This window comes from Rhinopithecus roxellana, chromosome 20 (genome assembly GCF_007565055.1).
Source record: "Rhinopithecus roxellana isolate Shanxi Qingling chromosome 20, ASM756505v1, whole genome shotgun sequence".
Taxonomy (NCBI): domain Eukaryota; kingdom Metazoa; phylum Chordata; class Mammalia; order Primates; family Cercopithecidae; genus Rhinopithecus; species Rhinopithecus roxellana.
Window position 1 is genome coordinate 76,447,902 of NC_044568.1, and position 24,021 is coordinate 76,471,922.

The following is a 24,021-nucleotide window of genomic DNA, read 5'->3' on the forward strand; positions in this document are numbered from 1 at the left end:
TCTCGATCTCCTGACCTCGTGATCCGCCCGTCTCGACCTCCCAAAGTGCTGGGATTACAGGCTTGAGCCACCGCGCCCGGCCAGCCTAGTAATTCTTAAGAGTGGTAACACACTACTTATGGAAGAGCAAAAAATGCATTTAGACAAATACAGTCACACGTCGCTTAACGATGGGGCATGTGCCGAGAAAGGAGCCGTTAGGCAGAGCAGAAAATGCGTTTAGACAAATACAGTCACGTGTCGCTTAAGGGAGAAAGGAGGCCTTAGGCAATTTTGTCATTGGGGGAGCATCATAGAGTGCATTTGCACAAACCCAGATGGTCTAGCCTACTACATAGCTAGGCTATAGGTCTAGCTCCCAGGTTACAAACCTGTACCGCATGTTACTGTGCTGACAGGCAATTGTAATGCAATGGGAAGTCGTTGAGTATCTAAACATAGCTACACATAGAAAAGGTAAAGTAAAAACCTGGTATTATTATTTATTTATTATTAATTATTATTATTATTTTGAGATGGAGTCTCACTCTGTCACCCAGGCTGCAGTACAATGGTGCACTCTTGGCTCACTGCAGCCTCCGCCTCCCAGATTCAACCGATTCTCCTGCCTTAGCCTCCCAAGTAGCTGGGATTTCAGGCATAAGCCACCGAGCCCGGCCAAAACCTGATATTATAATTGTATTTTGAGACAGAGTCTCGCTCTGTCACCCAGGCTGGGGTGCAGTGGCGCGATCTCAGCTCATTGCAAGCTCTGCCTCCCGGGTTCCCGCCATTCTCCTGCCTCAGTCTCCCGAGTAGCTGGGACTACAGGCGCCCGCCACCACGCCCGGCTAATTTTTTGTATTTTTAGTAGAGACGGGGTTTCACTGTGTTAGCCAGGAGGGTCTCCATCTTCTGACCTCGTGATCTGCCCGCCTCGGCCTCCCAAAGTCCTGGGATTACAGGCGTGAGCCGCGGTGCCCGGCCTGATATTATAATCTTACAGGACCACTGTTGTATTCGCAGTCTGTTGTTGACTGAAACGTCCTTATGTGGCACATGACTGCAGTCACACATATTGCTGAAAAATTCCTTCTTTTGTCTCATATAATTAGGGCGTGCCAAAAACCGTGGCCCTACAGGATTTCTTATGATTCAGGAATCATAAGAAAACAGCAGTTTGTCCATCTCCAATTTCCCAGAACCTCAAGGAATTCACTTTCTTTCCTTGACGGCTGAGATTGCAGTGAGGACGCTGCAAACTGAGTTCTAGAAACTCCTGTTCTCTCCACTCCCCCCTATACTCACCCCCCTCCCTCCTTGTCTTGTCAGCTTCTGACAGGTTTCAGCAAGAATCCAAAGTTCAAAAAGTTACGTTCCGGGAACTAAATGCCAGGGAACCTTGAGTAATCTTTCTTTGCATAATACAGTACTTAGGGTTACTCTTCAAATGCCAAATGCCTTTCCACCTTTCTGTCTCAATTCTGATAGAGAAGTGGATACTGAGAAATACTACTTTGCTGAAAGAAAAATAGCAGTTCAAATGTCATGGGAATCCATTTGAAATTCAAATTTCAGCCTCATCCTTGGGCAACAGTAGAGAGGGGTGGAGACTGTGGCGAACTGGGGTTGCATGCCCTTTCTAAAGAGGCGGCTCCTATTGAATTCTGGCTGCTTGTTGCCAGGGGAGGTGTGGGCACAGTGTTGCCACATCTTAGAAAAAAAATTTTTTTTTTGAGAAGGAGTCTTGCTTTGTCACCGCAGGCTGGAGTGCAGCGGCACAATCTTGGCTCACTGCAACCTCCGCCTCCCGGGTTCAACCGATTCTCCTGCCTCGGCCTCCTGAGTAGCTAAGATTACAGGGGCCTGCCACCATACCCGGCTAATCTTTTTTTTTTTTTTTTTTTTTGAGATGGAGTCTCGCTCTGTCACCCAGGCTGGAGTGCAGTGGCGTGATCTTGGCTCACTGCAAGCTCTGCCTCCCAGGCCCAGCTAATTTTTTGGGTATTTTTTTGTAGAGACGGAGTTTCACCATGTTGGTCAGGCTGGTCTCGAACTCCTGACCTCAAGTGATCCAACCTCCTCAACCTCCCAAAGTGCTGGGATTAGAGCATGAGCCACTATGCCTGGCCAGAAATTTTCATTTGTCTTTCTATTAATTTTTTTTTAAATAGACGGGGTCTTGCGATGTTGCCCAGGCTGATCTCAAACTCCTGAGCTCAAGTGATCTTCCTGCCTCTGCCTCCCAAAGTGCTGGGATTACAGGCATCAGCCACCAATCCCACCCATTTTAGGAATTTTCAAGAGGTATTGGAAATCTGTCGTTGATGTTAGTTGAGTTTAAATGGTGGCTCAATTTTTTAAATACAGCATTTTGCCAGCCAAACAAAAATACATTTCTGGGCTAAATTCTGATTTTCAGACCTTTGGTTTGCAATCCTCTTTCCTTTATTATTATTTTTATTTGTTTATTTATTTATTTATTTGTTTATTTATTTATTTATTTATTTTTGAGATGGAGTCTCACTCTGTTGCCCAGCTTGGAGTACAATGGTGCAGTCTCGGCTCTCTGCAACCTCTGCCTCCCGCGTTCAAGCGATCCTCCTGCCTCAGCCCCCCAAATAGCTGTGACAAGCGCCTGCCACCATGCCTGGTTAATTTTTGTATTTTTCTTTTTTTGGGGGGATGGAGTCTCACTCTTGTCCCCCAGGCTGGAGTGCGATGGCGCTATCTTGGCTCACTGCAACCTCCGCCTCCTGGGTTCAAGTGATTTTCCTGTCTCAGCCTCCCGAGTAGCTGGGATTACAGGCGCCTGCCACCACAACCGGCTAATTTTTTTGTATTTTTAGTTGAGACGGGGTTTCACCATGTTGGCCAGGCTGGTTGAGAACTCCTGACCTCAGGCGATCCGCCTGCCTCGGCCTCCCAAAGTGCTGGGATTACAGGCGAGAGCCATCGTGCCCGGTCAATTTTTGTATTTTTAGTAGAGACGAGGTTTCACCATGTTGGCCAGGCTGGTCTTGAACTCTGGACCTCAAGTGATCTGCGTGCCTCTGACTCCCAAAGTGCTGGGATTACAGTCGTGAGCCATCTCGCCTGGCCATAGACTTTTTAAATTTAGGTGTCAGGTTCTATGTTGGGTATTGGGTTGAAGTTCTGGAAAGGGGATAATAGGAAGAGGGTAACATTTGTGCCTAATCAATTGGCCACATCATCTGTCTACCTAGCTTTATTATTATTATTATTATTTGATTTCTATTTTTTTTTAGATGGAGTTTTGCTCTTGTTGCCGAGGCTGGAATGCAATGGCGTGATCTTGGCTCACCGCAACCTCTGCCTCCTGGGTTCAAGCGATTCTCCTGCCTCAGCCTCCCTAGTAATTGAGATTATAGGCATGTGCCACCACACCTGGCTAATTTTGTATTTTTAGTAGAGATGGGGTTTCTCCATGTTGATCAGGCTGGTCTCGAACTCCTGACATAAAGTAATCTGCCCACCTCGGCCTCCCAAAATGCTGGGATTACAGGCGTGAGCCACTGTTCCCAGCCTTGTCTACCTAGCTTTCTAAGTACTTACCTACCTGTGGGCCTCCCTATCTTTTTCTTTTTCTTTATATGGTAAAACATTTTTCCTTCTTTTTCTGTGAAAATGAAATTTACGTAACATAAAATTAACAGTTTCAAAGTGAGCAATTCAGTGGCATTTAGTGTGTCATCATGTTGTGCAACCACCACCTCTATCTAGAGACCTCTCTCTCTCTTTTTTTGAGACAGGATCTGGCTCTGTTGCCCAGGCTCGAATGCAGCAGTGCCACCGCAGCTCACTGCCCCATTCACTTTCTGGGCGCAAGCAATCCTCCCGCCTCAGCCTCCCAGGTGGCTGGGCTCACAGGTGCCTGCCACTATGCCTAAGTTTTAAAATTTCTTGTAGGGATGGGCTTGGTGTCTCACAGCTGTAATCCCAGCACTTTGGAAGGCCGAGGCAGGTGGATCATCTGAAGTCAGGATTTGGAGACCAACCTGACCAACATGGTGAAACCCCTGCCTCCACTAAAAATACAAAAAAAATTAGCCAGGTATGGTGGCGCATGCCTGTAATCCCAGCTATTCAGGAAGCTGAGGGAGGAGAATTGCTTGAACCTGGTAGGCAGAGGTTGTAGTGAGCCATGATTGCACCGCTGCACTCTAGGCCTGGGCAACAAAAGCAAAATTCCCTCTCAAAAAATAAAATAAATAAATACATAAATAAATAAATAATAAAATAAAATTTCTTGTGGGAATGGGGTCTCACTATGTGATCCAGGCTGCTCTCTATCTCCTGGGCTCAAGGGATTCATCTGCCCTGGCCTCCCAATGCACTGGGATTACAGATGTGAGTCATTTTACCTGGCTGAGGTATCTCTTTATTTAGAGGTACCTAACATTTCTTTTCTTTTCTTTCTTTCTTTTTTTTTTTTTTTTTTGAGACGGAGTCTCGCTCTGTCGCCCAGGCTGGAGTGCAGTGGCCGGATCTCAGCTCACTGCAAGCTCCGCCTCCCGGGTTCACGCCATTCTCCTACCTCAGCCTCCCGAGTAGCTGGGACTACAGGCGCCCGCCAGGTCGCCCGGCTAGTTTTTTGTATTTTTAGTAGAGACGGGGTTTCACCATGTTAGCCAGGATGGTCTCGATCTCCTGACCTCGTGATCCGCCCGTCTTGGCCTCCCAAAGTGCTGGGATTACAGGCTTGAGCCACCGCGCCCGGCCCTTTTTTTTTTTTTTTTTTGAGACAGAGTCTTGCTCTGTCGCCCAGGCTGGAGTGCAGTGGTGTGATCTCAGCTCACTGCAAGCTCCGCCTCCCGGGTTCACTCCATTCTCTTGCCTCAGCCTCCCGAGTAGCTGGGACTACAGGTGCCCGCCACCATGCCTGGCTAAATTTTTGTATTTTTAGTAGAGATGGGGTTTCACCGTGTTAGCCAGGATGGTCTCGATCCATGGCATGAGCCACCATGCCCGGCCTTAGAGATCCCTATTTCTAATATCTCTCCAAAACATTTTCATCATCTCAGAAGAAAACTCTTACTTATTACGCAGTTTCTCCCCATTCCCTCCTCTTCCAAGCCCCTGACAACCACCGATCTGTTTTTTGTTTTTTTTTTACTTTGAGACAGTCTCACTCTGTTGCCCAGGCTGGAGTGCAGTGGTGCCATCTAGGCTCACTGCAACCTCTGCCCGCCTCCTCCCCCCAACGCTGGACCCCACTCCCCCGGCCCCCCGGTTCAAATGATTCTCCTGCCTCAGCTTCCCGAATAGCTGGGATTACAGGCGCCTGCCACCATGCTTGGCTAATTTTTTGTATTTTTAGTAGAGGGGGGGGGGGTTCCACCATCTTGGCCAGGCTGATCTTGAACTCCTGACCTCGTGATGCACCTCCCTCGGCCTCCCAAAGTGCTGGGATTACAGGTGTGAGCCACCACACCTGGCCGTGTTTTCTATTTCTATGGATTTGCCTATTTTGAAAATGTCAAATGGAATCACAGTATGTGACCTTTCATGTCTGGCTACTTCCTGTGACTACAGGCATGCGCCACTGTGCCTGGCTAATTTTTGTATTTTTTAGTAGAGACAGGTTCCGCCATGTTGGCCAGGCTGGTCTTGAGCTCCTGAGCTCAGGTGATCTGCCCACCTCGGCCTCCCAAAGTGCTGAGATTACAGGCATGAGCCACCGCGCCTGGCAGTAGCTCATTTCTTTTTTTTTTTTTTTTTTGAGACGGAGTCTCGCTCTGTCACCCAGGCTGGAGTGCAGTGGCCGGATCTCAGCTCACTGCAAGCTCTGCCTCCCGGGTGTATGCCATTCTCCTGCCTCAGCCTCCTGAGTAGCTGGGACTACAGGCGCCCGCCACCTCGCCCGGCGCCCGCCACCTCGCCCGGCTAGTTTTTTGTATTTTTCAGTAGAGACGGTGTTTCACCATGTTAGCCAGGATGGTCTCGATCTCCTGACCTCGTGATCCGCCCGTCTCGGCCTCCCAAAGTGCTGGGATTACAGGCTTGAGCTACCGCGCCCGGCCGCAGTAGCTCATTTCTATGTCAGAATAATGTTCCATTGTACAGGTATATCACAGTTTGTTTATTCATCCATTGGTGTACATAAAGATTGTTTCCACTTTTATCCACTATCATGAATACAGCTACTATGAACGTTCATATACAAGGTTTTGTTTGAACACCTATTTTCAATCTTTTGGGTATGTACCTAGGAGTGGAATTGCTGGGTCGTATGGTAACTCTATGTTTAACTTTTGGAAGACCTGCCAAACTTTTCCACAGCAGCTGCACCATTTACATTCTCACTAGCAATGCACGAGGGTTCTAAATGTGTCCATATCCTCACCCACACTTGCTATTTTCCATTTTTAAAATTATTACCATTCTAGTGGGTGTGAAGCGGTATCTCATTGTGGTTTAGATTTGCATTTCCCTAATGGCTACTGATGTTGAGCACATTTTCATGTGCTTTGTTGAAGATGTATGTACTTTCCTTGGAGAAATGTCTCTTCAACTGTTGACCATTTTAAAATCAGATCGTTTGTCTTTTGGTTGTTGACTTGTAAGAATTCTTTTTTTTTTTTTTTTATTCAGACATCGTCTCGCTCTGTCGCTCAGGCTGGAGGGCAGTGGCCCTATCTTGGCTCACTGCAACAAATACCTCCCGGGTTGAAGCAATTCTCCTGCCTCAGCCTCCCGAGCAGCTGGGATTACAGGTGCATGCCACCACACCCAACTAGTTTTTGTATTTTTAGTAGAGACGGGGTTTCGTCAAGTTGGCTAGGCTAGTATCAAACTCCTGACTTCAAATGATCCACCCACCTCGGCCTCCCAAAGTGTTGGGATTACCGGCGTAAGCCAGTACACCCAGACGATGTCTATACTTTCTTCTAAGAGCTTTATGTTTTTGGCTGGGCGTGGAGGCTCACGCCTATAATCCCAGTACTTTGGGAGGTCTAGTCAGGTGGATCACCTGTGGTCAGGAGTTCGAAACCAACCTGGGCAACATGGTGAAACACTGTCTCTACTAAAAAAAAAAACAAAAAACAGCTGGATGTGATTGTGCATACCTGTATCCCCAGCTGCTCAGGAGGACGAGGCATGAGAATCACATGAACCTGGGAGGCGGAGGTTGCAGTGAGCCGAGATGGCGCCATTGCACTCCAGCCAGGGCAACAGAGCGAAACTCTGTCTCAAGAAAAACAAAACAAAACAAAACAAAAAAACCCAACAACAAAAAAAGAGCTTTATGTTTTCAGTTCTTACATCTGGGTCATCAATCTTTTTTTTTTTTTTTTTTTTTTTTTGAGACAGAGTTTCACTCTTGTTGCCCAGGCTGGAGTGCAATAGTGTGATCTCGGCTCACTGCAATCTCCACCTCCTGAGTTCAAGCAATTCGCCTGCTTCCGCCTCCCAGGTAGCTGGGATTACAGGCATGCACCACCACGCCTGGCTAATTTTGTATTTTTAGTAGAGATGGGGTTTCTCCATGTTGGTCAGGCAGGTCACGAACTCCCAACCTCAGGTGATCTGCCCGCCTCAGCCTCCCAAAGTGCTGGGATTACAGGCGTGAGCCAGTACACCCAGCCATTAATCCTTTTTTAATTAAGTTTTGCGCACGATGTGAAGTAGGGATCCAACATCATTGCTTCGCATGTGGATATTCAGTTTCCCTAATACTGGCCTGTCGGTTTAACTGGTGGTTCCCTCCTTATGTTATAGTGTCTGTGTGAACTTGTTAGGTGGAAGTGCCTTTCTTAGAATTGGAATGGGTTCCAGTAACTTCTCTGTGTGCTTTTGTCCTCATCTGGAATGCTTTCCCTCTTACCATCTATATTCCATCCACAGGTCAGAAGTCCGTGCAGGCCGGGCATGGTGGTCCATGCCTGTAATCCCAGCACTTTGGGAGGCCAAGGCAGGAAGATCCCTTGAGGCCAGGAGTTTGAGACCAGCCTGAGCAACATGGAGAAACCCCGTCTCTACTAAAAATACAAAATTAGCCAGGCATGGTGGTGCATGCCTGTAATCACAGCTACTTGGGGGGCTGAGGCAGGAGAATCGCTTGAACCTGGGAGGCGGAGGTTGCCGTGACCTGAGATTGTGCCATTGCACTCCAGCCTGGGCAACAAGAGTGAAACTCTGTCGCGAAAAACAAAAACAAAAAACGAGCTGGGCATGGTGATGGTGGTGGTGGGTACCTGTAGTCCCAGTTACTTGGGAGGCTGAGACACAAAAAATCACTTGAACCTGGGAGGCAGAGGTTGTAGTGAGCCGAGACTGCCCCACTGCGCTCCAGCCTGGGTGACAGAGCAAGGCTCTGTCAAAAAAACAAAAAAACAAAACAAAACAAAAAAACAAAAAAGGGAGCCAATGCATGGGCTCCTCTGGTGGCCACAGGGTCCAGAATTCTCAGGTCTCAGGGATGACTTCACCAGGGCAGCGCGGAAGGGAAATGTGGGGTTGAAGCCCCCACACAGAGCTCCCACTGGGGCAGTGTCTAGTGGAGCTATGACAAGAGAGCCACCGTCCTCCAGAACCCAGAATGGTAGATCCACAATGCACCACACACCTGGAAAAGCTGCAGGCACTCAACGCCAGCCCGTGAAAGCAGCAGGGAGGGAGGCTGTATCCTGCAAAGCCACAGGGGCGGAGCTGCCCAAGACCATGGGAACCCACCCACTGCATCAGCATGACCTGGATGTGAGACATGGAATCAAAGGAGATCATTTTGGAACTTTAAGATTTGACGGGCCCTGTTGGATTTCAGACTTGCATGGGGCCTGTAGCCCTTTCGTTTTGGCCAATTTCTCCCATTTGGAACGGGTGTATTTATCCAGTGCCTGTACCCCCATTGTATCTATGAGGTAACTAACTTGCTTTTGATTTTATGGGCTCTTGGACCCTAGGACCTAAAATTCCTTTGGTTTTCCTTCTTGTGGAAGCCTTGTCTTTGGTCTCTGAAGATAATCCTGGGCTTAAGAGACCAGACAAGTGCCCTCTGGTGGCGAAAGGGAGCCTCTGGGATCTCTCAAGTGGGATCTTAAGATCCTCTGAGATCTTCTCTTCCCAAATCTGTGTGGAGCAGGGACCTCCCTTCTCTCCCTTCCTTCCCTTCCCTCCCTTCCCTCCTTTCCTCCCTTCCTGCCTTCCTGCCTTCCTCTCTTTCTCTCTTTCCTTCTTTCTTTCTTTTGTTTCTTTCTTTTGACAGAGTTTCACTCTGTTGCCGAGGCTGCAGTGCAGTGGCGCGATCTCGGCTCACTGCAACTTCTACCTACCGGGTTCAAGCAATTCTCCTGCCTCAGCCTCCCAAGTAGCTGGGACTACAGGTGCCTGCTGCCATGCTGAGCTAATTTTTTGTATTTTGGTAGAGGGGTTTCACTGTGTTGCCCAGGCTGGTCTTGAACTCCTGAGCTCAGGCAATCCACCTGCCTTGGCCTCCTAAAGTGCTAGGATTACAGGTGTGAGCCACCACGCCCAGCCTGGACACTGGTTTTCTGAGACCTAAGTAAATGGAATCTGCTGCCAGGGTTGAGAACCTCTGCTCATGGAATGTATTGCATTTCCACCGGAAGCTCTGCTCCTGAGCGAGTCTGTCCCGTTGTAGGTCTAGAGGAAATATCTCATTGTAGTCTTCCTCTTCTGAATGTAATTTATTTAAATGTCTATTTATAAGTGTATAGATTTGTTTAGTTATAAAAAAATCAAACACCATTTTAAAAATACAGATTATAGGCCAGGCATGGTGGCTCAAACCTGTAATCCCAACACTTTGGGAGGCTGAAGTGGGAGGATCGTTTGAGCCCAGAAGTTCAAGACCAACCTGGCCAACATGGTGAAGCCCCATCTCTACAAAACATACAAAAGTTAGCCAGGCATGGTGGTGTGTGCCTGTAGTTGCAGCTACTCAGGAGGCTGAGGCAGGAGGATCGCTTGAATCTGGGAGGTGGAGGTTGCATTGAGCCAAGGTCACACCACTGCACTCCAGCCTAGGTGACAGAGTGAACCTCTGTATCAAAAAATAAAAAAAAAAAAGGAAGGAAGGAAGGAAGGAAATATATAGATTATAACAGGAGATCATATTCCTATTATGTGATTGGTGTATTAGTCTGTTGTCACACAGCTATAAAGGAATACCTGAAACTGGGTAATTTATAAGAAAAGGGGTTTAATTGGCTCACAGTTATTCAGGCTGTACAGAAAGTATGCTCAGGAAACTTAGGATCATGGCAGAAGATGAAGGGAAAGGAGGCATGGCTTACATGGCCACACTGCCAGGGCAGGAGAAAGAGAGAAGGGGGAGGTGCAACATCGTTCTTTTCTTTCTTTTTCTTTTTGAGAGGGAGTCTCACTCTGTGACCCAGGCTGGAGTGCAGTAGCCCGATCTCAGCTCACTGCAACCTCTGCCTCTCGGGTTCAATTGATTCTCCTGCCTCAGCCTCCGAAGTAGCTGGGACTACAGGCACCAACCATCATGCCCGGCTAATTTTGTATTTTTGGTAGAGACAGGGTTTCACCATCTTGGCCAGGCTGCTCTCAAACTCCCGACCTCAGGTGATCCACCCACCTCGGCATCCCAAAGTGCTGGCATTACAGGTGTGAGCCACTGCACCCAGCTGAGGTGCCACACACTTTTAAACAACTAGATCTTGTGAGAACTCATTCACATCACGAGAACAGCAAGGGGGACGTTCACCCCCATAATCCAGTCACCTCCCACCAGGTCCCTTCTCCAACACTGGGGATTAAAATTCCACATGAGATTTGGGCAGGGACACAAATCTAAACCGTATGGACGGATAAAGATGACAAGCTTTGATAATGCAAAGTGCAGGGGCAGGAGGAGGGCTATAGGGAAAGGGCCATCCTCATTTTGTGTTACAGAAAGGCACTGTCACTTGGTACCCTCTTTTTGCAGGGCAATCAATACCTGTCCAAATCCAAAGCTGGACTCTTTTGTGACTCAGTTCATTTCTCACAAGCAATCCTCGTCCAGCAGTTGCTTGAGTGTGCCCAAAGTGATGTCATTTCAAAAAACTGAAAAGAATGTTCAAATCCGTCCGTCGGACACTTGATAAATAAATCATGAGACTTCTGCAATGACTGGATTGTCATGCTGCCTTTATAAAGAATGAGGCAGAGAACACCCTGAAATAGAACTGTCTGCCAGATACATCCGGTGGGAATAGCAAGCTGCAGAACCACATGCCTAGAATGATCTAACTTCTATGCTATATACATATGTCATAGAAGTATATGTGTGTATATATATACACACATATATACATATATATGCACACACACACATATATATGTATAGGTTTAAGAGACAGGATCAGCTGTGTGTGGTGGCTCACGCCTGTAATCCCAGAACTTTGGGAAGCCAAGGTGGGTGGATTACTTGAGGTCAGGAGTTCAAGACCAGCCTGGCCAACATGGTGAAACCCTGTTTCTACTAAAAATACAAAAATTAGCTGGATATGGTTGTACACACCTGTAATCCCAGCTACTTGGGATGCTCAGGCCCGAGAATTGCTTAAACCTAGGAGGTGGAGGTTGCAGTGAGCTGAGATTGTGCCACTGCACTCCAGCTTGGACAACAGAGGGAGACTCCGTCTCACACAAATGAACAAATAAACAACCTACCAAGTACAGATTATTCAAGGTGGCTCATGCCTGTAATCCCAGCACTTTGGGAGGTCAAGGGAGGAGGATTGCTTGAGGCCAAGAGTTCAAGACCAGCCTGGGCAACATCCTGTCTCAAAAAAATAACATTAGGCTGGGTGTGGTGGCTCACACCTATAATCTCAGGACTTTGGGAGGCCGAGACGGGCAGATCACTTGAGGTCAGGAGTTCGAGACCAACTTGGCCGACATGATGAAACTCCATCTCTGCTAAAAATAATACAAAAATTAACTGGACATGGTGGTGGGCACTTGTAATCCCAGGTGCTCAGGAGGCTGAGGCAGGAGAATCGCTTGAACTCAGGAGGCCGAGGTTGCATTTAGCCGAGATAGCACCACTGTACTCTAGAACTGGATGATGGAGTGAGACTGTCTTAAAAAAAAAAAAAAAAAGATGTGACCATGGTCCTCTGAGAAGTCACAGCCATATTGGGCCAGGAGGCACCTGCTTATTTTTCCTGTGCTGTAATGAGTAGAAAATAAGTAAGTTTCAGTAGCAGTTCTTTATTGAGGCATGAATAAATGAACAGGCAACAACAAGCAAATTCAGTGTGAGCACACATGCTTTAACCTCCAAGGTCAGTGGGCGGATGCGGTATCTGGCCCCAGGAAATTTGCTACCCAAATACCACATCTAGGGTTTGTCTTAGTTTCCTTTTTTTTTTTTTTTTTTGAGACGGAGTCTCGCTCTGTCGCCCAGGCTGGAGTGCAGTGGCCGGATCTCAGCTCACTGCAAGCTCCGCCTCCCGGGTTCACGCCATTCTCCTGCCTCAGCCTCCCGAGTAGCTGGGACTACAGGCGCCCGCCACCTCGCCCGGCTAGTTTTTTGTATTTTTTAGTAGAGACGAGGTTTCACCGTGTTAGCCAGGATGGTCTCGATCTCCTGACCTCGTGATCCACCCGTCTCGGCCTCCCAAAGTGCTGGGATCACAGGCTTGAGCCACCGCGCCCGGCTGTCTTAGTTTTCAAGATGTGTACTTGTAAGGTCATGAAATTTTGACTCCTGCTAATTCACTTTTCTGAGCCTCAGTTTCTCTATCTGTAAAACAGAATAACAAGAGTATCTCAATGAAAATGTGATTTTGGGAGGCTGAGGCAGGCGGATCACCTGAGGTCAGGAGTTTGAGACCAGCCTGGTCAACATGGTGAAACCCCGTTTCTATTAAAAATACAAAAAATCAGGCCGGGCGCGGTGGCTCAAGCCTGTGATCCCAGCACTTTGGGAGGCTGAGACGGGCGGATCACGAGGTCAGGAGATCGAGACCATCCTGGCTAACACGGTGAAACCCCGTCTCTACTAAAAAAAAAAAAAAAAAAAAAAAAAAAAACTAGCCGGGCGAGGTGGCAGGCACCTGTAGTCCCAGCTACTAGGGAGGCTGAGGCAGGAGAATGGCATAAACCCAGGAGGCAGAGATTGCAGTGAGCTGAGATCCGGCCACTGCAGTCCAGCCTGGGAGACAGAGCGAGACTCTGTCTCAAAAAAAAACCAAAAAAAAAAAAAAAACAAATACAAAAAATCAGCCAGGCATGGTGGCATGCGCCTGTAATCCCAGCTACTTGGGAGGCTGAGGCAGGAGAATCGCTTGAACCCAGGAGGTGGAGGTTGCAGTGAGCCGAGATCACGCCATTGCACTCCAGCTTGGGCAACAAGAGTCAAACTCCATCTCAAAAAAACACATATATATATATGCATATACATATATATATATGATTATGAGGATTAACTGAGACAAAGCATGCAAAATGGCTAGCATAGTGCACTCAATACATGTTAATGGGCCAGGTACTGTAGCTCACATCTGTAATCTCAGCACTTTGGGAAGCTAAGGCGGGTGGATCACCTGAGGTCAGGAGTTCAAGGCCAGCCTGGCCAACATGGTGAAATCCCGTCTCTACTAAAAACATAAAATTAGCTAGGCAAGTGGCCGGCACCTTTAACTCCAGCTACTCAGGAGGCTGAGGCAGAAGAATCACTTGAACCTGGGAGGCAGAGGTTGCAGTGAGCTAAGATCGTGCCACTGCACTCCAGCCTGGACGGCAGAGTGAGATTCTGTCTCAAAAAACAACAATAAAAATGGCCAGACGCAGTGACTTACACCTGTAATTTCAGCACTTTCGGAGGCTGAGGCAGGCGGATAACAAGGTCAAGTGATCAAGACCATCCTGGCAAACATGGTGAAACCCCGTCTCTACTAAAAATACAAAAATTAGCTGGGTGTGGTGGTGGGCGCCTGTTGTCCCAGCTACTCAGGAGGCTGAGGCAGGAGAATCACTTGAACCCATTAGGTGGAGGTTGCAGCGAGCCAAGATCACGTTACTACACTCCAGCTTGGCGAAAGAGGGAGACTCTGTCGAAAGAAAAGAAAAGAAAAAAAACAATAAAAGCAATAAAAACAAATATTAATGTGCCAGGCATGGTGGCTCACACCTGTAATCTCAGCGCTCTGAGAGGCTCTGGTGGGAGAATCACTTGAGACCTGGAGTTCAAGACCAGCCTGAGCAACATAGCAAGACCCCCATTTTCCAAAAAAAAAGAAAAAAGAAAAGAAAAGAAATAAAGGGCCGGGCGCGGTGGCTCAAGCCTGTAATCCCAGCACTTTGGGAGGCCGAGACGGGCGGATCACGAGGTCAGGAGATCGAGACCATCCTGGCTAACACGGTGAAACCCCGTCTCTACTAAAAATACAAAAAACTATGCGGGCGACGTGGCGGGCGCCTGTAGTCCCAGCTACTTGGGAGGCTGAGGCAGGAGAATGGCGTGAACCTGGGAGGCGGAGCTTGCAGTGAGCTGAGATCCGGCCACTGCACTCCAGCCTGGGCAACAGACCGAGACTCCGTCTCAAAAAAAAAAAAAAAAGTTGCTCTCTGGCACTGAGTTTTGGGGGTAGTCATAAAAACTGGAGCAGCTTATAAGCCCTAAGTCATAAAAACGGGTGCAGCTAACGAGCGTGGAAGTCAGTGTTCGAATGTAGGCATCCAAGACTCTTTCCACTACGTTTCCCCACTACCCCACTCTTGCTGTGTGGCGAAACACCAGCATCATCACATTTATCCGCCTCCTCTCCCCCTGCCTGGGACCTCTGACTAATCTCAAAAACACTCATTTTTATTTGGAAAAGAAAAATCAGAATTCAAAGGAAATTGTTCACAGAGCGTGTAAAAGCCTTTCCCAGTGACAGCTGCAGTTCGTTTCACAAAAAAGAGCCACCAGCCCACTTATGGCAGCCCCCCTCCCCACCCCCAACAAGTGAGAAAACCTGAGTCAAACAAAAGTAATTAGAACGTCTGTTCATTTCTACCGTCCATGCGGTTTGCTTATATCACAAAGTCTCCAAGGATGCTAAGCCAGGCCTTGTTTTTTTTTTTTTTTTTTTTTAGACAGGGACTCACTCTGTCGCCTAGGCTGGAGTGTAGTGGCGCCATCTGAGCTCACTGCAGCCTCGAACTCCTGGGGTCAAGCGATCCTCCTGCCTCAGCCTCTTGAGTAACTAGGACTACAGGCAGGCACCACCACATGTGGCTAAGTTTTTATTTTTTTGAGAGAGTCTCGCTCTGTCGCCCAGACTGGAATGCGATGGTGCAATCTCAGCTAACTGTGACCTCCACCTCCCAGGTTTGAGCAATTCTCCTGCCTCAGCCTCCTGAATAGCTGGGATTACAGGTGCCTGCCATCATGCCTGGCTAATGTTTGTATTTTTAGTAGAGATGGGGTTTCACCACTTTGGCCAGGATGGTCTGGAACTCCTGATCTCAAATGAGCCACCCACCTCGGCCTCCCAAAGTGCTGGGATTACAGGTATGAGCTGCCACGCCTGGCCATGCTTTGCTAATTTTTTTTTTTTCTTTGAGATGGAGTCTCGCTGTCGCCCAGGTTGGAGTGCAGTGGCGCGATCTCGGCTCACTGCAAGCATCGCCTCCCGGGTTCATGCCATTCTCCTGCTTCAGCCTCCCGAGTAGCTGGGACTACAGGCACCCACCACTATGCCCGGCTAATTTTTTGTATTTTTAGTAGAGACAGGGTTTCACCGTGTTAGCCAGAATGGTCTCGATCTCCTTACCTCCTGATCCGCTCACTTCGGCCTCCAAAAGTGCTGGGATTACAGGTGTGAGCCACTGCGCCCGCCACTTTGCTAATTTTTCAAAACATTTTTTTGTAGAGACGGAGGTTTCATTATGTTGCCTAGGCTGGTCTTGAACTCCTGGGCTCATGGGAGCCTCTACCCTCAGCCTCCTAAGTAGCTGAGACTATCGGCACAGCCACCATACCCAAGCACTGTCTTTTCTATACTACCTTGCCTCCCTCCAAATAACTTCTCAGCTGGCATAGACGTAAACCCATGTCTTCAGACTTGAGAGCAAAGTTTAGCTGAATGTGAGTCTGTTTTCTTTCCTCTGGGCATGTGGATCAAATAGGACTCATTGCACGATGGAAAAAACAACAGCAACAAAAAAACAAAACAAATCAACAACCTCAAACTAAGCTGTTTAAAACACATTTGGCCAGGCACAGGGGCTCACACCTCTAATTCCAGCACTTTGGGAGGCCAAGGCAGGAGGATCTCTTGAACCCAGGAGGCAGAGGTTGCAGTGAGCCGAGATGGCACCACTGCACTCCAGCCTAGGTGACACTGAGACTCTGTCTCAAAAAAATAAAGTTTAAAAAATATTTGAAACAACAACAAAAAGGTCCTTACGTACACAATGGGGAAATTCAGATGTTGTTAGACTGTGGATGTGGCTGGATCCAGGAACTCAGATAATGATACCATCAAGACTCAGAATCCCTGCATTTCGGCCAGGCTCAGTGGCTCATGCCCGTAATCCTAGCATTTTGGGAGGCTGAGGCAGGTGGATCACTTGAGGTCAGGAGTTCGAGACCAGCCTGGCCTACATGGTGAAACCCTGTCTCGACTAAAATACAAAAATTAGCTGGGCATGGTGGCGCATGACTGTAATCCCAGCTACTTGGTAGGCTGAGGCAGGAGAATCACTTGAACCTGGGAGGCGGAGGCGGAGGTTGCAGTGAGCTGAGATTGTGCCACTGCACTCCAGCCTGGGCGACAGGAGTGAGACTCCATCTCAAAATAAGTAAATAAATAAATAAATAAATAAATAAATGGAAATTGGGGTGCACCGAGAAAGAAACATTAACTGTCCGTGATCCTAACAGGCTCTGACAGACCATTCCCAGAGGACAACATGGAAATAGTCATTATAAACATCACAGGGCCAGGTGCAGTGACTCAGCCTGTAATCCCAGCACTGTGGGAGGCTGAGGCAGGTGGATCACCTGAGGTCAGAAGTTTGAGACCAGCCTGGCCAACAGGTGAAACCCCGTCTCTACTAAAAATACAAAAATTAGCTGGATGTGGTAGCAGGTGCCTGTAGTCCCAGCTACTTGGGAGGCTGAGGCAGGAGAATCACTGGAAATCGGGAGGTGGAGGTTGTAGTGAGCAAAGACTGCGCCATTGCACCCCAGCCTGGGCAACAAGAGCGGAACTCCATCTCAAAAAAATAAACAAAAAACATTAGAGAAGGTTAGGAGCAGTGGCTGATGCCTATAGTCCCAGCATTTTGGAGGCCAATGCAGGAAGCTCACTTGAGGTCAGGAGTTTGAGGCCAATCTGAGCAACATAGGAAGACACCATGTCTACAAAAAAATTTAAAAATTTTAAATTAGCTCAGGAAGGTGGCGTGTATCTGTGGTCCCAACTACTCGGGAGGCTGAGGCAGGAGGATCCCCGGAGCCTAGTGAGTGGAGGCTGCAGTAAGCTGTGATTGTGTCACTGCTCTCCAGCCTGGGCAACATAGTGAGACCCTGTCTCTCTCTTTTTTTTTTTTTTTTTTTTTTTTTGAGATGGAGTTTCACTCGGGTTACCCAGGCTAGGGTGCAATGGTGTGGTCTTAGCTCACTGCAACCTCCACCCACCAGGTTCAAGCGATTCTCCTGCCTCAGCCTCCCAAATAGCTGGGATTACAGGCATGTGCCACCATACCTGGCTACCTTTGTATTTTTAGTAGAGACGGAATTTCTCCATGTTGGCCAGGCTAGTATATCAAACTCCTGACCTCAGGTAATCTGCCCGCCTTGGCCTCCCAAAGTGCTGGGATTACAGGCATGAGCCACTGCGCCCAGCTTGACCCTGTCTCAAAAAAAAAAAAAAAAAAAGGATGCTTGAGAAAATGCCAAGTGCCAAGTGAAATGTCAAATGACACATCTCTTTCCCACCTCCCCCATCAGAGTAGCTGTAAGTGACAGCGCTAACCAGTGTTGGCTAGAGTGTGGGGATTGGTCACACACAGATGACCAAGTGTAAATGAAAGCGTCCTTTTGGAAAGTCAATCTGACAATATTTCTCAATGATTCAAATCCTTAATTCTAGAAATCCCTAGAAATCAATGCACGGGTGCCCCAGGATGTATGTGCAAGTGACAATTGACAAAGGATTATTTGTGAAAATGAAACAGTGGAAGCCCCCTAACAGTTCATCTTTGCACTGCAGAATGCCACATAGGACTGTGCCACCATTAAAGGCAGGGAATTATGGACAGACATAAGGTGCTGTCCAAGATGTATTAAATACAAAAAGCAAAGTGCAAAATATGCACAAGGTATGGCCCCATTTTTGGAAAAAAGAGATTATTTGAGAGACAATAGAATGCAATGGTTGTGAATAGACGCTGGAATCAGGCTGCCTGGGTTTCAATCCCAGATCTTTTTCTCTGAAACTCTGTGACTTTGGGGAAGTTACTTTACCTCTCTGGGCCTGAATTTTCTCCTCTGTAAAGTAGAGCTAATAATAGACTTTACCTCACGGGGTTTTGTGAAGATTAAATAAATGAATCCATGTAAAGTGCTTAGAGCAGTGCCTGATATGTAGCAAAACGCCCAACTAGTGTTAGCTATTAGCCCTGTGCACATATATACATAAATGGAGAGAGAGAGAGAGAGAGAGAGAGAGAGAGAGAGAGAGAGAGAGAGAGAGAGAGAGAGAGAGAGAGATTGTAAGGATGCGCTCCAAACTGTAGATAGTGGAATCTGGTGAAAAGGGACTCCACATTTTGTTGAAATCCAGATTGCTAAAATCTTTCACAATAAACATAGATTCATGTATTACTTGGGTGTTATTTTTAATACTCTCCACTGCCCAATCCCCAACTATGATGTCAGTTAACATTTTTCCTTCTGTGGAATATTCTCATTCTGTGTGAGACAGGGAGGAGTCTAGCATGACCATTGTGCAGTTGGAGAAAAGTAAGCTGCTGCATGTTAAGCCATTTGTCCACCTTCAGCCTTCTCCCTGGTCAGCCCGGCCCACACACGGAACCTTGTTTTCCTCCAACTCCACTCCATCCCATCTCTACCACGGGGTTCGGTCCTCAGTTGCCTTTATGACTTTAAAGTGTGTTTCTTTCTTCTTTAGGCTGTGCAAAGAGCTCTCACTCAAAATGTCTCACGCCTCTCTCTTGCCAACCATAGCAAGTAGACAATAGTATGACTTCACTTTTCAGATGAGGACACTGAGGCACAGAGTTGTGTAGTAGTGTGCCTAGGGTCACACAGCTAATAACCGGCAGAGGTGGGCTTCAAACCCACTTCTTTCTGATATCAAGGCTTGTGTTCTTTCAAAATTTAATCAGTCATATATGCACACAGTTCTTTCAAAATTTAAACAAGTCAGGTGTGCACACGGTTACTGCAGGTGCCCATCCATCCAAGAAAACCTCCTAGCAGGAAGCCCCTGTGAGGCAGGAGCCTCTCTGCTGCCAGTGCTGTGATCTTGCAATAGCCTTGGAGTCTTGCCTCCAGATCTGCAGGGCTCTCTGGGGAGTGCTGGCCTGGACCCACATCCATGCTTGTGTCTGGGTCAGACTGTCCCAGCCAATAGGGCAGTCTGGAAGGTCAGATAAGAAGGGAGCCAGGGACTATGTTGAGCGCCTGGCTGCTCTGCCAGCAACAAGCTCTGGGAGAGCAAGAGCCGGAGGTCTGAATGAGTCAGCATACTGGGAAGTGGAAATGATGACTCAGCTCTGGGCCCTGATTTGCCTCTTCTTTGTCTAAGAGATGAGTCATCACGTTTACGCCTTTAATTTTCAGACTTCAAACTCATCCCAGCAATGTAGAGGAAGCTGATTAGGAAAAGCTCCCTGCAGTGTGGGCTGTGCCCCCAGGAGCCCCCGAGTTTAAATTCAGTCTCTGCTACTTACTAATTGCAGGATGTTGGCAAATCGCTGAGCCTGCATCCCTCCATCTGTCAAATGGGGGTGCTAAGGCCTACCTGGCAAGATTCCTTCACCTGATCAGTGCCAGGCGCTGGGGAGATGATAGTAAAGGACACAGGCAAAACTCCTGCCCCCACGAAGCTTACATTCTAGCGAGGAAAAACAACAATGAACAAATCTATATGTATAACATAAGGCCAGCTGGTGGCGAGCATGGTGAAGAAAAATTAAACGGGTGAGGTGTAGAAGTAACAGAAGATAAGAAGATTGGATGAGAAAGCCCCTCTAGAGTGTCTGGCACAGGGCCTTACACTGGCTAGGGCTTCAGTAAATAAGTGCAAATTGTCCTCTTTGTGGTTTAGGAATTAAGGGGCACATGGCTTTTAGGACTGAACAGACCTCTGTTCCCTGGAGGAGATGCAAGGTGGATGATCTCACACTGAGTTCCAGCACTGGGCCAAGGATTCCAGGTCCAGGGCAGTGAGAAAAAAGATGCTCAGCTTATATGTATATGTATATGTATATGTATATGTATATGTATATGTATATATGTGTGTATATATGTATATATAAAATACACATATATAATATATATAACATGTATACATATTATATATATTAAATATGTATACATATTATATATATTAAATATGTGTGCGTGTGTATATATAGAATGGAGGCATTATATATAATGCACTTATATGTAATATATATCATATGTATACTTATTATATATAATACACGTGTGTATGTGTGTGTGCACGTGTGTTGTGTGTGTGTGTGTGTGTATATATATATATATATATATATATATATATATAGAACGAGCATAGTGGCTCATGCATGACTGCAAATCCCAGCCCTTTGGGAGGCTGAAGTGGGAAGATCCCTTGAGACCAGAAGTTCGAGGCCAGCCTAGGCAACATAGGGAGACCCACCCCCAATCTCTACAAAAATTAAAGAAAATTAGCTGGGCATGGTGATGTGCGCCTGTTGTCCCAGCTACTCAGGAGGCTGAGACAGGAGGATCACTCAAGCCCAAGAGTTTGAGGTTGCATTGAGCTGTGATGACACCACTGCACTCCAGCCTGGGCAACAGAGGGAGACCCCGTCTCCAAAAATAAAGAAATAAGTAAATAAATACATTGTTTTTATTGAGGTGAAACTCACATAACATAAAATCAGCCATTAACCATTTTAAAGTCAACAATGTAATGGCATTTAGTATATTCACAATGCTGTGCCACCACCCATGCCACCTCTATCTAGTTCCAAGACATTTTCGGCACCCAAAAGGAAATCCTGTGTGGAGTAAGCAGTCACTCCTCATTCATCCCGCTCCCTAGTCCCCGACAACCACTAATCTGTTTTCTGTATATTGGTTTACGTTCTATCCTGGATGTTTCACATAAACGGGATCATGCAGTATGTGACTTTTTGTGTCTGGCTTCTTTCACTAAACATGTTTTTCGTTTTTGTGTTTTGAGACAGGGTTTCTCTCCTATTGCCCAGGCCGGAGTGCAGTGGTGCACTCTTGGTTCACTACAAGCTCCGCCTCTCAGGCTCAAGAGATCCTCCTGCCTTAGCCTCCAGAGTAGCTGGGACTACAGGTGTGCACCACCACACCCGGCTAATTATTATTATTTTTTTGTATTTTTTGTAGAGACAGAGTTTCACCATGTTGGCCAGGCTTGTCTTGAACTCTGACCTCAGTGAACCTCCTTTCTTGACCTCCCAAAGTGCTAGGATTACAGGCGGGAGCCACCGTGCTTGGCCAAACATAATGTTTATGAGGCTGTTTCATGTTATAGTATGTATCAGTGCTTTGTTCCTTCTTACAGATGAATAATAATTCATCGTGTGGATATACCATCTATGTTTATTCATTCATTAGTTGAAGTGGTTTTTAAAATTTTAAACTTTCTTTGATTTTGTTTTGAGACAGTCTCACTCCTTGCCACTCAGGATGGAGTGCAGTGGCATAATCATAGCTCAGTGCCACCCTTACCTCCCACCTCAAGCAATCCTGCCTCACCTTCCTGAGTAGCTGGGACCACAGGTGCGCACTACCACGCCCAGCTAAATTTCTAATTTTTTGTAGAGATGGGGTCTCGCTATGTTGCCCAGGCTGGTCTTGACCTCCTGACCTGAAGCAGTCCTCTTACCTTGGCCTCCCAAAGCACTGGGATCACAGGCCTGAGCCACTGCACCCAGCTCATTTCACCCTCTCCATGCTTTGCTTGCCTGGTCCTAGTCCCAGCCCTCGGAGATGACGTCAGGAATCACTGAGAGGGAGAGGGAGTGAAGGGGGCAGGAAGGCCAGAACCAACAAAAGGTGCAGATTATTGTGCGCAACTGGTGCTCCTCTGGGAGACCGTGAGGAGTGTATGTCGTGCAGCCCAGCGGAGGGCGGGGAGCCTGGGGCTTTTACCCAAACAACTCCTAACCGGACTGGTTGAGGTGGCCGGATATTTCCAGGGTGAGCCTGTGTTTGGTTGAGCTGAAGAGCGCCCCTAGGTGGAGAAGCGGAGCGATTCGGGCCCCTGAAATAGGAAGTGCTGAGTCAATCGGAAACCATCTGCAGCTGCAGGTGAGCTCAGGTGAGCGAGGGGATACAGGTAGCATCATCAGCCCCTACGGGCACTTACGCGATGCTTGGGAGCTTTACAAATATCAGTTCACTGACTTTTTCTGTTTTTTCGAGATTGAGTTTCACTCTGTCGGCTGGAGTGCAGTGGCATAATCTCAGCTCACTGCAACCTCCGCCTCCCGGGTTCAAGCGATTTTCCTGGCTGAGTCTCGCAAGTAGTTAGGACTACAGGTGTGCACCACCACACCAGGCTAATTTTTGTATTTTTAGTAGAGGCGGGATGCCACCATATTGGCTAGGCTGGCCTTGAACGCCTGACCTCAGGTGATCCACCTGCCTCAGCCTCCCAAAGTGCTGAGATTACAGGTGTGAGCCACTGTGCCAGGCACAGTTCACTGACTTATCATGACAGTCCTAAAAAACAGGTATTGTCATTCTCCCCATTTTAAAGATGAAGAAGCCAGGTGCGGTGGCTCATGCCTGTAATCCCAGCACTTTGGGAGGCTGAGGCAGGCGGATCATGAGGTCAGGAGTTCAAGAGCAGCCTGGCCAATATGGTGAAACCCCATCTCTATTAAAAATACAAAAATTAGCCGGGCGTGGCGACATGCGCCTGTAGTCTCAACTAGTCGAGAGACTGAGGCAGAAGAATCACTGGAACCCGGGAGGTAGAGGTTGCAGTGAGCGGAGATCGCACCACTGGACTCCAGCCTGGGCAACACAGCAAGACTCTGTCTCAAAAATAAATGAAAAAATAAAAAATAAAGATGAAGAAACTGAGGCCAATAACGCATCCAAGATCATGCAGTGACTCGATTTCAGAGCAGGATTTAAACCCAGGAAGTCTGTGCTGCTCACGACTATGCACTGCTCTTGCCCACTCAGTTTTCCTTCCTTTCATGCTTTCCATTGGCACCAACTCCATCTACAGACACCATGCCCACTACCCAGTTAGGGTGGCCAAATTTAGCAGATAAAAATACAGGATGCCCAGTGAAATGTGAATTTCAGAAAAACAATGAATAATTTTTTTAGTATTTTTTTTAAGAGGCAAAATATTGCGTGGGAGATACTTACACTAAAAAACAATTGGCTGTTTATCTGAAATTCAAATGTAACTGGGCATCCTGCGTTTTATCTGGAAACCACATTCCCTCTCCTCACTGTTCTTCTGGGGTGGAACTAGAAGCTGGTGGGAGGGGTTAGAAGAAGCCCCCTTATTGTTCTGTACAGTTTTGTTTTTGTTTTTGTTTTTGAGACAGTGTCTCACTCTGTCGCCCAGGCTGGCGTGCAGTGGTGCGACCTCAGCTCACTGTAACCTCTGCCTCCCAGGTTCAAGCGATTTTCCTGCCTCAGCCTCCCAAGTAGCTGAAATTACAGGCACGTGCCATCATGCCCAGCTAATTTTGTGTATTTTCAGTAGAGAGGGGTTTCACCATGTTGGCTGGACTGGTCTCGAACTCCTGACCTCAAGTGATCTGCCCGCCTCAGCCTCCCAAAGTGCTGGGATTACAGGCATGAGCCAC